General features: G+C 36.4%; 1 protein-coding gene across 1 annotated transcript in view; it reads left to right on the top strand.

Moving 5' to 3' along the window:
* The first annotated feature begins 788 nt into the window (after nucleotides 1-788).
* The window catches only part of LOC129741781 (protein glass), a 46489-nt gene continuing 35189 nt past the window's right edge, over nucleotides 789-12088 (top strand). The window contains exon 1 of the mRNA XM_055733596.1: nucleotides 789-1499. The gene's annotated coding sequence lies outside the window, so the exon portion shown is untranslated. The remainder of the gene's footprint in view (nucleotides 1500-12088) is intronic.

The raw sequence follows: 12088 nt of genomic DNA on the forward strand, positions 1-12088 counted from the left end.
TAAGGAAAAAAAGTTATAAGGTTATACAATAAGGCTTTTTTACCCAGACGTACCATGTAAAAAAACACAAAAAGTACAACGTTCATGTACATAGAGTTATTTTTGTTCTTTAAAACAACGAAGGCTTTATGAATCTTTTATTAAACTTCGTCATTTTCTTAAAAAGCCTATTCGAGTTTAAATTATTACGTGGGTTAAGTTTGTCACTTATGTCTTATCATAACGTGTAGGTAGGGCCATTGGATCCATTATCGTTCACTTCGATATCCCGTGCCGACCTAACTATTCTATAGAAGAGTTCCAATCCCATCAATATTCCATTCTTTTCGTGCTTTCAAAGGCAAAAACCGTTTTGACTGATGGCGGACAATTGTGGTCGAGGGGTGTTTTCTTGGACCAGTAGCCGGTTTCCGCCCTGCTCATCCAGCTATCCTTATGCTGTTATAATTCCACCCCCTCCCTTTTTTGCTTGGAAAGTGTTCCTCCGTCAGTGTTGTGACTATGGGTACAATAGTTGTGGTAGTCGATGCGTACATTCATGGTTCTTTTTTTCGCTCTAGCTCCGCATGTAAAGTGAGGTTCCCGATGGCCTGCGATGATCCCTGCTATGCACACACATAACCTCAAAGACAACAACGAACGGCAGCAGCATGGCATAAGTCTTTAGAGGCCGGACACGAACGGACAACATGCGTCCTTCCTTCTCCCGTCGTCCAGCCGCCGTGGTTTTTTTTCCTTGGGCCAGTTCAGCTTTCAGCAGGTCGGTTAGTTTGGAACCAGCCTGGCCCGGTAGTTCGGGTGTCGTCAGTTAGTCCACAAAGTACCCTCAACCTGTCAATATCGTCTCCTTCCTTTCGTTCGGGATTCAGTTTTTTCGGTTTGTTTCTGTTAAGTTTCAACTTTCTGTTCTCGATCAATCCTTCAGTTAGTTACTCGACACCCGAGGAGACCGAGAGCGAAAAAAAAATAATAAAAGGGTCGAACCTCTTCCCTTTTTGATTTCGGAACTGATCAAATTACCACCCAAAAGTGCGTTAGGAAAGATGCTTCTCTAGAGCAGGAAAAAAACAAGTGGATCCTGTCTGGAGGTGTTTTTTATTGCGCAAAATGCGGATTTTCGAACGGCTGGAGCACCTCAGGAGCCACATGGAGTTCACGAAAAATGATCATGCGCTTGAGTGAGCTGTGGTGTACCGCCGACAAAAAGTGCCAATTTCTCTGGAAGGGGTCAAAAAGTTGACGAATATTCAAAGCTGTAGGGATGCTAAGGGAGAAAAGTTTATAAAAAAGCTTTCCAACACAATAACAGTGTGACGCGTGAAAATGGAATTCGGAAGTTTGTAAAAGTGTATAATTTTTAAGAGAAATGAGATACGATGAAAGATTCCGTTGAGTTTATTAATGGCTTAGTGTGTGCGTTTCTAAAAATTCAAATTCCAAACCCATAATATTCAATATAATTTAGGATAAGCTGTGCGTACAAAAATATAATTTCAAAGGTAAGTGTTAAGAATTTAATATAACCTGTTTGATCTAGTTTTCGAATATAATTCCAATCCTAATTTTTGTATGCTTTACTTAATTGTTTTATGAAATCAGAGTTTTGAATTCTGATGCTCTAAAATGATTTTGGATTTTAAATTCTCATAAGAATTCCGATTTGGTTCAGAATTCTGGCTCTTATTCTAGATTACGTTTAAATAACACAATTCTGAATTTAGATTCTGGATTTTAAAATTGAATTCTTATTCGGGATTCTGGATTCTTAGCTATGATTCTGGACCATAATTCTGAACTCAAGTTTTGAATTCTATTCTGAAGCTTTTGGGTTACTTTTTTCTGATGTGTTTGTTTTATTCAGGTTTGTAAGGAATATTTAAATTATATCAAATAATCTATAGATCATAGCTAAATTAAATCAGTTTTTGATATTCTCGTAACAAAATAAAATTATAACTCAATCAGACAGCATAGTAGGCCATTTTTGCTTTTTACTCCTTTAATTCTGAAGGCCTCATATGGGTAAAGCAAACGGTAAAATAGTAAATTAACGTTTCGTACCTTCAAATTCGAAAAATATTTACATATCATTATATTTATGAGGCCCTAATAAAAAATCCTTTGATTTTGAAAATATATTTTTTTCACTATGATGAGAAAAAATCCAAATTTCATAATTTAATACTGCATTTTATCAATAACTAGCTGATTTTACCCGGCCTTGCTCGGGTTAACAAAAGATAATAATCAAAATGAGTCGTTTGATTGTTCGAAATATTGGAAGCTTTATATTCATCATTTTAAGAAATTGGGCCCATGTTTGGCCACGTAAGTTTTGTAAGTCTTTTTAAAGTTTGTATTGAGATTACACTGTGTTTATCGATTTTATTTTTTTAGAAGAAACTTATAGTTTTAAGGATTATGAATTGAATTTCAAAATAATTTCCTTCTTCTCTATCACAAAAAACATTAATCTCTTTTGAAGACTATCCCACTTTTCAAGATAATAATTCCCTTTTTTTTTAATTCAAGTACGGAGCTCGATACAGAGGTTTTTAAAATCTGATAACAATCAACGAATACGGTCTTTTATTGTTCAATTTTTAAATTCATTATTTTTCCTAAAGTTTGAGCCGTTTTTAATAAAGCAACGACGAAACGCTCTTTATTCAAATTATCCATTCATTTTCGAAAGTGAGTTCTGATTGAAGTTTTTAAAATAATAGACTGATTTTGAATTCTATTCTGGATCTAACTGACTGAATTTAGCTCTGGCACTATATTTTTATTTGAAAGACTATATTATTGAATTCTGTTTTATTTTTATTTCTATTTTATATTTTTTACTGAATTTTATTTGAATTCTAATATTGGAATCATGTTCTATATCCTAATGTTGATTTCGAGGAATAAAAGAATCTTCATTGTACCTATTAATTTTTTCGACTATTCAAATTCTTTAGCATTAATTTGTAAGCTGAATAATTCCTTCTAACGTTATTGAGATATTTCTCTTCAATACTGAATTTTGTTTAAAAAAAACTTCTACCAATTTATGGTATTATTTTAAATTTTTATCAGAGCAAATTTTTCATTCGATTTCAGAATTTTAACTGAGATTTGCTAATTAAAATTTTCCATTTGAAATGCTGAAGTCTTTTGCTTTTTTAAATTTTTACTCTGCACAATCAATTGTGACTTGAACTCTGATTTTTTTTGTGGTTCACAAGTATATTTATAAAGAAGAATTGTGATTTTTCTACTGAAACTTATTGTGAGGATGAATATCCAATCAAGTAGATCTCTCGAGTTCAAATTAACGATCTGTAGTTTTATTCTGCATTTCATTAAGCAGAAATATAGCATGTTTTTAGAATAAATAAACTAGATTTTTTTTACAAACTGCTACAGATATATTTTCAATTAAAATGATAAAAAAAACTAAGGACCGGCATAGAAAGCTTTGGTAAATATCGGGTAAACCTGGGACATGATTTATAAAACGAGAACATAAAAAAACTGTCGGGTTCCAAAGCGCAACGTGATTGTAAGAATCCCCTTATTTGTACACATCTCGTTTTCCATCCAGCCATTTGTTTTCAAATCTTAATAGTTATGCCAACACAATTTTTTAAATAAAACTCGAAAATGTTTCCGAAATTCTACTTCTTCAGTTAAAAAAGAATGTTGAAATAAAAAAAACTCCTCTGCGCTCCCCGCAAATTGCGAGGGATCACTAAACGTGCTTCATAAATGGATAACGGTATTTCAGAATTTTCTAATTTTGTAGGCTCCTGAAAATTCTTAGGTAGAAACTCCCGGATTGCAACATCAGAATAAATGAACTCACAGATTGTTGAAGTAGCAAGTGTGTTTCCTGTTCTAGCGAATCATTGAACCTGCTGGAGGCGGGCGAAATCAACGGAGATTCGAGTCGCGCACAAACAATGAAACATGCAATTATTGATCACTATACATTATCCATTATATGAAAAAATCACAATTTCACAATAAGAAACTACTTCAACTAATCTTCAAAAATGGATTTTCACCGCGACGGAGTGAGAATAAACACCTGGGATACAAACAAACCATCGCCTACTTCTGTTTTATTCGCTAAAAGCTGCGAAGTTTAAAATCTTTGAGTTTAAAGTTTATTGATTTAAATTACTTGATTTGAGCATAGATTTAAGTTTTTGTAATGAAGCCTTCAAATTATTTAAAACAAAATATTTTATGCTCTCATCAAATAAGCTAAATCTACCAGAATCTGGATCAAATTCAAAAATATCAACCATCGATAAATAAAATCAATTTTCCAAAAGTGAAAGAAGAAATCAAAATGTTGCAGTTCGAATCTGGTTCCTGCAAAATCGATCCAAATATAGAGTTTAGACATATGAAAAAACTTTTTTTATTTGAATGTTACATGTTTTTCTATCGGCAAATCTTTTTTATTTAAAATCTTTTCCATGATTAAAATTCTGTAGAAGAATTAAAAAAATAAAAATGCTGTTTTTTTCATAAAACAAAACGTGCAAAATTAGCTCAAATTCTACTTTATGTTTGTGATTTCCAGAAAAGTTATACTTGTGAATCTGAATATACATATGAATTTCAAATGATGAATATGATTCTAAGTTTTCAGTAATGGATTCTCAATTTGAAGCTTTGTAAGAACTTCAAATCTGAATGCGGAACAAAAACTCAGGATGATTTCTTCTTTACTTTTCTTCATATTCGAAAACATTTCATTTAAATACAGACCCCGTTTGAATTTTTCATCTTTTTGTCATTTTTGAGTACTTTATAATTTTTTAAAAAATCTTTGGTTTTTATTATTGCATTTTATCACCATTTCAGAGCATAAAAACGTTTTTATGATGTTTGTCTGAATTAAATTGGTCCTGTTATAACGAAAACTAAAAGGAAATGTTGTTTCTAAAAACCGTTCGATTTTGGCACATGTGCCAAAATTGGATGTTGCCATAATCGAATGTTGCCAAAATCGAATGTTGCCAAAAACGAACGGGGTCTGTATTGAAAATGCGTCTTAGATTTAAAAATCATCGATCCAATTTTCTCTGAACTGCAAAACCAAGTTTGAACCATTATAACAAAAAGCTTTTTGTTTTTAATTTCTAATGATCATTCGAATCGAGAATCAAAAATCCTAAAGTGGATTCAAAACCCAAAATATGAAAACAGAAATTCGATTTTGATAATATGAAACCAGAGAATTTGAATATATTAGTATAGAGTACAATACTTGGCTTACTTTTCCTGGACTCTCATGTAAGGGGCTTAACCCTCAAAACCCTCTCCGTTCCTACGAACATGGATGATTATAATATTTTGGAACAATCTGGAACCAATTCTTTATTGTTGAAAATGCATTCATTCCTATTCAAATGTGTCAATAAACACAAGATATATTCCAGATTAAAGAAACTTAAAATCTTAAAACTTTGAGTACAAAATAGTAGCTGGTTAAGTTATAAATAAATTGCCTTTGGATTGCATTATTTTGATATGCTCTCCTGATCGGGTTACGTTATTTCAATGTTTTTTAAGATGAACTTAAATGCGACAAGCTGGATGTTTGCAAATATGATCTGCCAGAGGTTGGCCGGCAACAAAGTTGAAGATAACGCGACAGTAACTTGAATATTAAAAAAGAGTGAATCATCACAGCTTCCGAATGACGTACCATTGGATCGGGTGCAAAAACATTTAGATGGAATTTTTTTGATTAAGAAATTTGTCGTAACTCAGGGCTAGAAACGCTAGAAAACAGATAAAAATATAAAAAAAGCGCTCAAACGTCAAGTTGGTCTGATTAAATCACCGATCAGTGAGCAGGTAACAAATTTTGCTTCATTAGCATAATCATTATTAAACTTTTGTTTAAGCCTTTAAGAGAGTTTTGCATTGAACAGGTTGACAAATTTCTGCAAACTGAGCATGCCTTATCCATAAAACAATAGTTTTGTTGATTTTGTCTGGTTCAAGTACGAAGTTTTATCTTAAAAGATCACAACTCTTTTCAAAAAGTGCTCAGTTTTTTGCCGAAAAAAAAAATCTGCAAAAATGCTGCAATGAATTTCGATTTGCCTGAACTAGGTCTTTACTTCGTTTTGTTTAGACAATAAGAATCGATTAACTCTTTTTTCTGGTTAAGTAACCATTTCTAGAGCTTGTTTTGATTAGCTCGTATGAGCCACTGGACATGTTTCGAGAGAATCGATGTTTATATTCTGAATCATATTTTTCATTCTCATTTTATGAATGCTGGTCCAGTTCATCGGGAAATTTCCAAGTCAACGTAAAAATGGACGCAGAACATGCTGACGTACTACAAATCCAACTAAGATAAGTTTCAATCGATGAAGATGTACTTACGACCTAATGCATTTTCATTTGGCGCATACGTCTTGTTTTGGTCGAACGAAAAGTTTGATTCGAAAAACTTATTCGATTGCCTCAAATTTTGAGTAATTCGTTCGGATGTAATTGAAGAAATACTTAAAACAAAATAATCCTTTCAACTTACTTACTTACTTACTTACTTACTTACTTAATGATCCAGCGCCGATCCTCCGGTGCATATGGCCGTGGTAAAAGACCTCCACTGTTGACGATCCGGAGCCAGCGTCTTCACCTGGTCCCAGCCAAGATTCTCGTCGACAGTTCGGATTTCAGCGGCTGGGCTTCGCCGCAACGAGTTTTTGGGCCTGCCTGTTCTTCGTTGTCCTTCTGGATTCCAGTCTAGCGCCTCCCTGCAAATCTCGTTTTCATATTTTCGCAGCGTGTGCCCAATTTCAACTAGTACGCGGATATTACCTTTCAAGGGAGCCTGCAATTTTTGCTTCCTGGATGTGACCTTTGGAAATCCACCTGGACATTTCCGGGCACAAACTGAGGCGCCTTTAGCTGATCGAGGTGTGCGAAAAAGCATCCAAAACTTTCATCTATTTTGGCTGCCTCTGTAATGACAAAAAAACTAGTGGCTATTCACAAAGTGAAAATTGCAGCTTATAGTACTCACCTGAGACCAATTTGCAGCGTCGCACAATGCTAGGATTGCTGAGATCACTCCTGCAGACAGTATTTTTTCTGTTCCCGTAAATTATTGACATTAACCGAAGCACTGTTCGCGACGGTGCAACTCGTCAAACTGTTTATTTATTTATTATTTGTTTTAGCGCAAAACGACGCAGAAATTAAATTGCACTAAAAAATTAGAAATTCATCATACGTCCTAGATTCAAATCAATTTGTAAAAGTTTTCATTGATCAAATGAAACCAAATTTTTACCGATCATATACATCTTTGTCAATTGTTTGCAGTAGATAACTCAGTTTTGTTAATAGATATGGGTTCGTACGACCTAATCAAAACAAACTCTATATTAAGTCCAAAATTCATTCGGTCTTACGATACGAACCTCTACCGAATAACCACCGGAACTGTCCTGAAGATTCGTTCAGGTTCGGCGCAATTGCTTGGACCGAACAACCTTCGGCCTAACAACTTTCGGCAGAATGACCCTACCCGCCGGCAACGCCAATCATAATGATGAAGATGATGATGAGAGTTTTTCTCCTTTTCCCCTCTCCATTTTTTCCCCTCTCGAGAAGCAAAACAATCCAATCAGCCAACCAAAGGCTCGATTCCCCGTTTAGTTTCGGTCGGTTTGTACAAATGTCGAACGAATGCAGGAGAACAACTGACTGACTGACCAATCACAATCTCGCTTGCACTCGTCGTTCGTTGCCGACGGCAAAACAAACTCACACACGCACGTATGCATTCATTCGAATGTGCGCGATTTCAATACACTTTGGGAAACGCCCCTTCGTTCGATGCTTGGATCCGAACAGAATTGCTGAACTTATGCTACTCAAACAGTGGCGTACATTTCGGGACGTCTTTTATTTTTCAAATTGGGATTTGTATTTATTATTATACATTTGACGTTTCAACATAAAACCACTGTTATTATAAGTCGTACCAAAGAATAACATTTTGGTAAATCAGTCTAAGGAATGTAGTAAAATTAAAGATTGGTACAATTGATTATTGTCTCTTAAATTATGACACATTTCTACGGAGCTGAGGTCTGCTTATATATCGCAAATGGGGCGAACCTGGAACAATTGAACTGTACACAAAACCGGAAAGTATGTTTTTTTTGTGTTATAATGATGTCAAATGATTTGTTTTCATTTTCATATTCATTTAAAAAGTTCATATAAAATATCTATGGAATTTATTGAAACACAAAGAGGTTTGAGTACTTTTTTCTTACCCCTTTGGCTCCAAAGGCCTCATTTCCCCTCTCATTTTCACTTTGGAATTTGTTGCCTGGTCCTCATTCTTTCCAAATTCTGTAAAAAAAAAATAGCAGGATATTTAAATAACGAATACACTAAAAAAATTTCAGAATTTCTCTTTTTGATAGCACTACATAGATTTTAGTTGAATAAGTTAGAGTTTCGTGAACTTCGCATATAATGCACCAAATCTTTTTGAACTTGGCGGATCACTGGATTTTTACGTAAATCGAATATATCTTTGTTTCGACAGCACACGGCTATGTGAATTTCACGTACGGATCAAGGTGTGTATATATTCAGGAGGTGTTACCGAATATCGAATTCCCGATTCAGCCATTTTGGCTATGTAGGCTATGCAACTATGCGGAACTCATGAAGTTTGTTTACCAACAAACCACCGAAAAGCTGAGCAAAAAATTAACAAACTCATTGAGAGCCCCGCTCACTCCTCGCCTACTTACTGTGAAAGTCGGAGAACCTAGTGTATCAAAAGACCTTGGTACGGATCAAGATGTTTTTGTACCGTAATCCAATAATGTTTGTGTCGATTTTCTGATTGCAACTTATAAATTATTATTTACTAGGGAAAAAAGGAAATTGAAGAAAACTCAGCTGCGTGCTTCAATTTTTTCATGAAGATTCTTCCGGGAAATCGAACGAATTGAATATAACAGGCTCCTGACCTTAGACATCCAACTCCAAGACTGCTTTTTCTTACTAAAGGGTGATACGGTCAAAATTTGGTCAATGTCAACTTGACGTATTTCTTTCAATTTTGCATTTAAAAAACCTGAACACCCCTCATTTCGAAGGTGAGTGTGTGTAGAATGTTGCTCCTATTTTGATTTTGGAATTCACTCTTCAGTTGTCAAAAATGCCGTCCAAGGAAGAAGAGCAGCGTATCAAAATTTTGCTCGCGCATCGCGAAAATCCGAGCTACTCGCACGCAAAGCTGGCAAAATCGCTAAAAGTTGCCAAATCAACCGTTACAATTGTAATTAGAGTGTTTAGGGAACGTTTGTCGACAGCCAGGAAGTCTGGATCGGGAGGAAATCGAAAATCGGAAGCCACTGAGACGACAAAGAGAGTTGCCGGTAGTTTCAAGCGAAACCCTAACCTCTCTCTCCGAGATGCCGCAAATAAGCTGGGTGTATCGTCTACAACCGTGCATCGGGCCAAAAAACGAGCCGGACTATCGACTTACAAGAAGATAGTGACTCCAAATCGCGATGATAAACAAAATACGACGGCCAAAGCGCGATCCCGGAGGCTGTACACGACGATGCTGACGAAGTTTGACTGCGTGCTAATGGACGACGAAACCTACGTCAAAGCCGACTACAAGCAGCTTCCGGGACAGGAGTTTTATACGGCAAAAGGAAGGGGAAAGGTAGCAAATATTTTCAAGCACATGAAACTGTCTAAGTCGTCAAACTGTCGCGAAGAAATATCTGGTTTGGCAAGCCATCTGTACCTGTGGCTTGAAAAGCAGCATTTTCATAGCTTCCGGAACTGTCAACCAAGAAATTTACGTGAAAGAGTGTTTGAATAAACGTCTGCTGCCTTTCCTAAAGAAATACGGTTGTTCCGTACTGTTTTGGCCGGATTTGGCATCTTGCCATTACGGTAAAAAGGCCATGGAGTGGTACGCCGCCAACAACGTGCAGGTGGTTCCCAAGGACAAGAACCCTCCCAACACGCCAGAACTCCGACCAATTGAGAAATACTGGGCTATTGTCAAGCGGAACCTAAAGAAGACCAAAAAAACTGCTAAGGACGAGCAGCAGTTCAAGGCAAACTGACTTTCTCCGGCGAAGAAGGTGGACAAGGTGGCTGTACAAAATCTGATGGCAGGGGTTAAGCGTAAGGCCCGGCAATTCGAATTTGGAAAAGCGGAAGCCTAACTGAATATTTTTCCTGAATTTTATACTAATTAAACTTGGAAAAGAAATTTAATTTGATTTTTTAAATAAACGATTTCACCGATTTACACGCGTTTTCCCTTGTCCAAATTTTGACCGTATCACCCTTTATAGCACTTTACATTTAATTTCATATCTAAAATGAGAATCACAATTTAAAATTTTGACACGAAATGAAAATTCCTTCACGCTCCTTCAATCCAACGCCTGATTTACTTCCCTTGGTACTTGCTCTACCTTTATGTGAACAAACTATGAATCAAATTAAATAGTATCCCAAAGCTTTTTTGCATGGTTCATTAGAGTAAGTTCACTGGTGTTGGGAAAAAGTGGTAGAAATTCTGACACTCTAAAAGAGCAAGTTCACTCGTGTTAGGAAAAAGTGGTAGAAATTTTGACATTTTGAAAATTTTTCCATGCAAAAAGTTTTCAAGATGTTTGTGCGTTGATTTTTTTACTGCTGTTGCGTGTGGACTGTATGCTTGCTGTGAGCACTTGGCAAAACTACCACTGGTATGGCAAATTTGTCCGCCCCCCTCGTGGGATTGGACCTCAAAGGGACAACCACGCATGGTTGTCCCACCAGTGGAGACAGGTTGTCACAACGCTGCCTGGGGGCCAAGGCTCAGGGGGGATCTCGGTCGCCTGGTAGACCGAGATCCAAACTCTTTCGAAGTAGGCTCTGAAAAGAGCCGATTGGTTGTGGAATCGGAGCGAGAGCAGGAGCGAAGCAAATGAGAACTCGATTTACTGCTGGCGTTGATACATTTATTTTCTCTTGAAGACTATTTACATTAGACACTTTTCACTTGTTCTTCCTTGTACACGACGAGCAACGTCTGCTGCTGCACTCTTCAGGTGGCCTTGATGCAGCCCACTGCTGGCTGGCTCTCTTCTTGAGCCGCTCTCGATTCTCCCGGGATGATGTTGCTCGCTCGACGGTTGGATTAAAACTCACCCGACAGAAGCGCGACCGCTTGTTTTTATAGCGCTCGCTACTCGGGCGTCGCGCATTGGATTTTCTCCGTTCTCGATGTTTCTCCTGTTCTTCAGTCCGCTGGGTGGACTGAACAACTGCACTGTTTCTATTTCAGCCGTATGTGATAGAAATTGAGCTATTTTTGCATCACAGCATGCGGAAATAAAACACATGTAAAAAAAAATAAGGCCGAATTGAAATGAAGATCTTGAAAACGTTTTCGCATGGTAAAGTTTTCAGCAAGTGCTACAAGTGTCAAAATTTCTACCACTTTTTCCCAACACGAGTGAACTTGCTTCAAGCACATTTAAAAAATTCTGCCATGCAAAAACATTTTCAAGATCTGTGGCCTTCAAGTTTTTTTACAACACGTGTTGTATTTTCGCATGCTGTGATGCAAAAATAGCAATATTTCTATCACATAAGGCTGAAAAAGAAACAGTGCTGTATAACAATACAACGCCCAAAGATCTTGAAAAAATTTTTGCATTGTAAAATTTTCAAAATGTGCCACAAATGTGTCAAAATTTCTACCACTTTTTCCCAACATGAGTGAACTTACTCTTAGTTTGTTTTGTATCTAGAACCTTGGCAAAAACAATCCATGATTTTTTTTTTCAAACTTATAGCGTTTAACTTATAGCCCGATTTATCATTTCTAACTTTAAGGGTGCTCAATCGGAATAGCGCACGGCACCCTTTCAAATAAACGAATTTCAAATCAAATCATTTCTAACTTTTTCCAGCAAATGCTAAACTTTTACTCATAGCACAGGGAACAGACGTACAAGCTAGCCCACGAAACTCGTGTGAAATCCCAAGAAACTTTTTGAACCAATTTTGGTTT

This window comes from Uranotaenia lowii, chromosome 1 (genome assembly GCF_029784155.1).
Source record: "Uranotaenia lowii strain MFRU-FL chromosome 1, ASM2978415v1, whole genome shotgun sequence".
In the NCBI taxonomy this organism is placed as follows: domain Eukaryota; kingdom Metazoa; phylum Arthropoda; class Insecta; order Diptera; family Culicidae; genus Uranotaenia; species Uranotaenia lowii.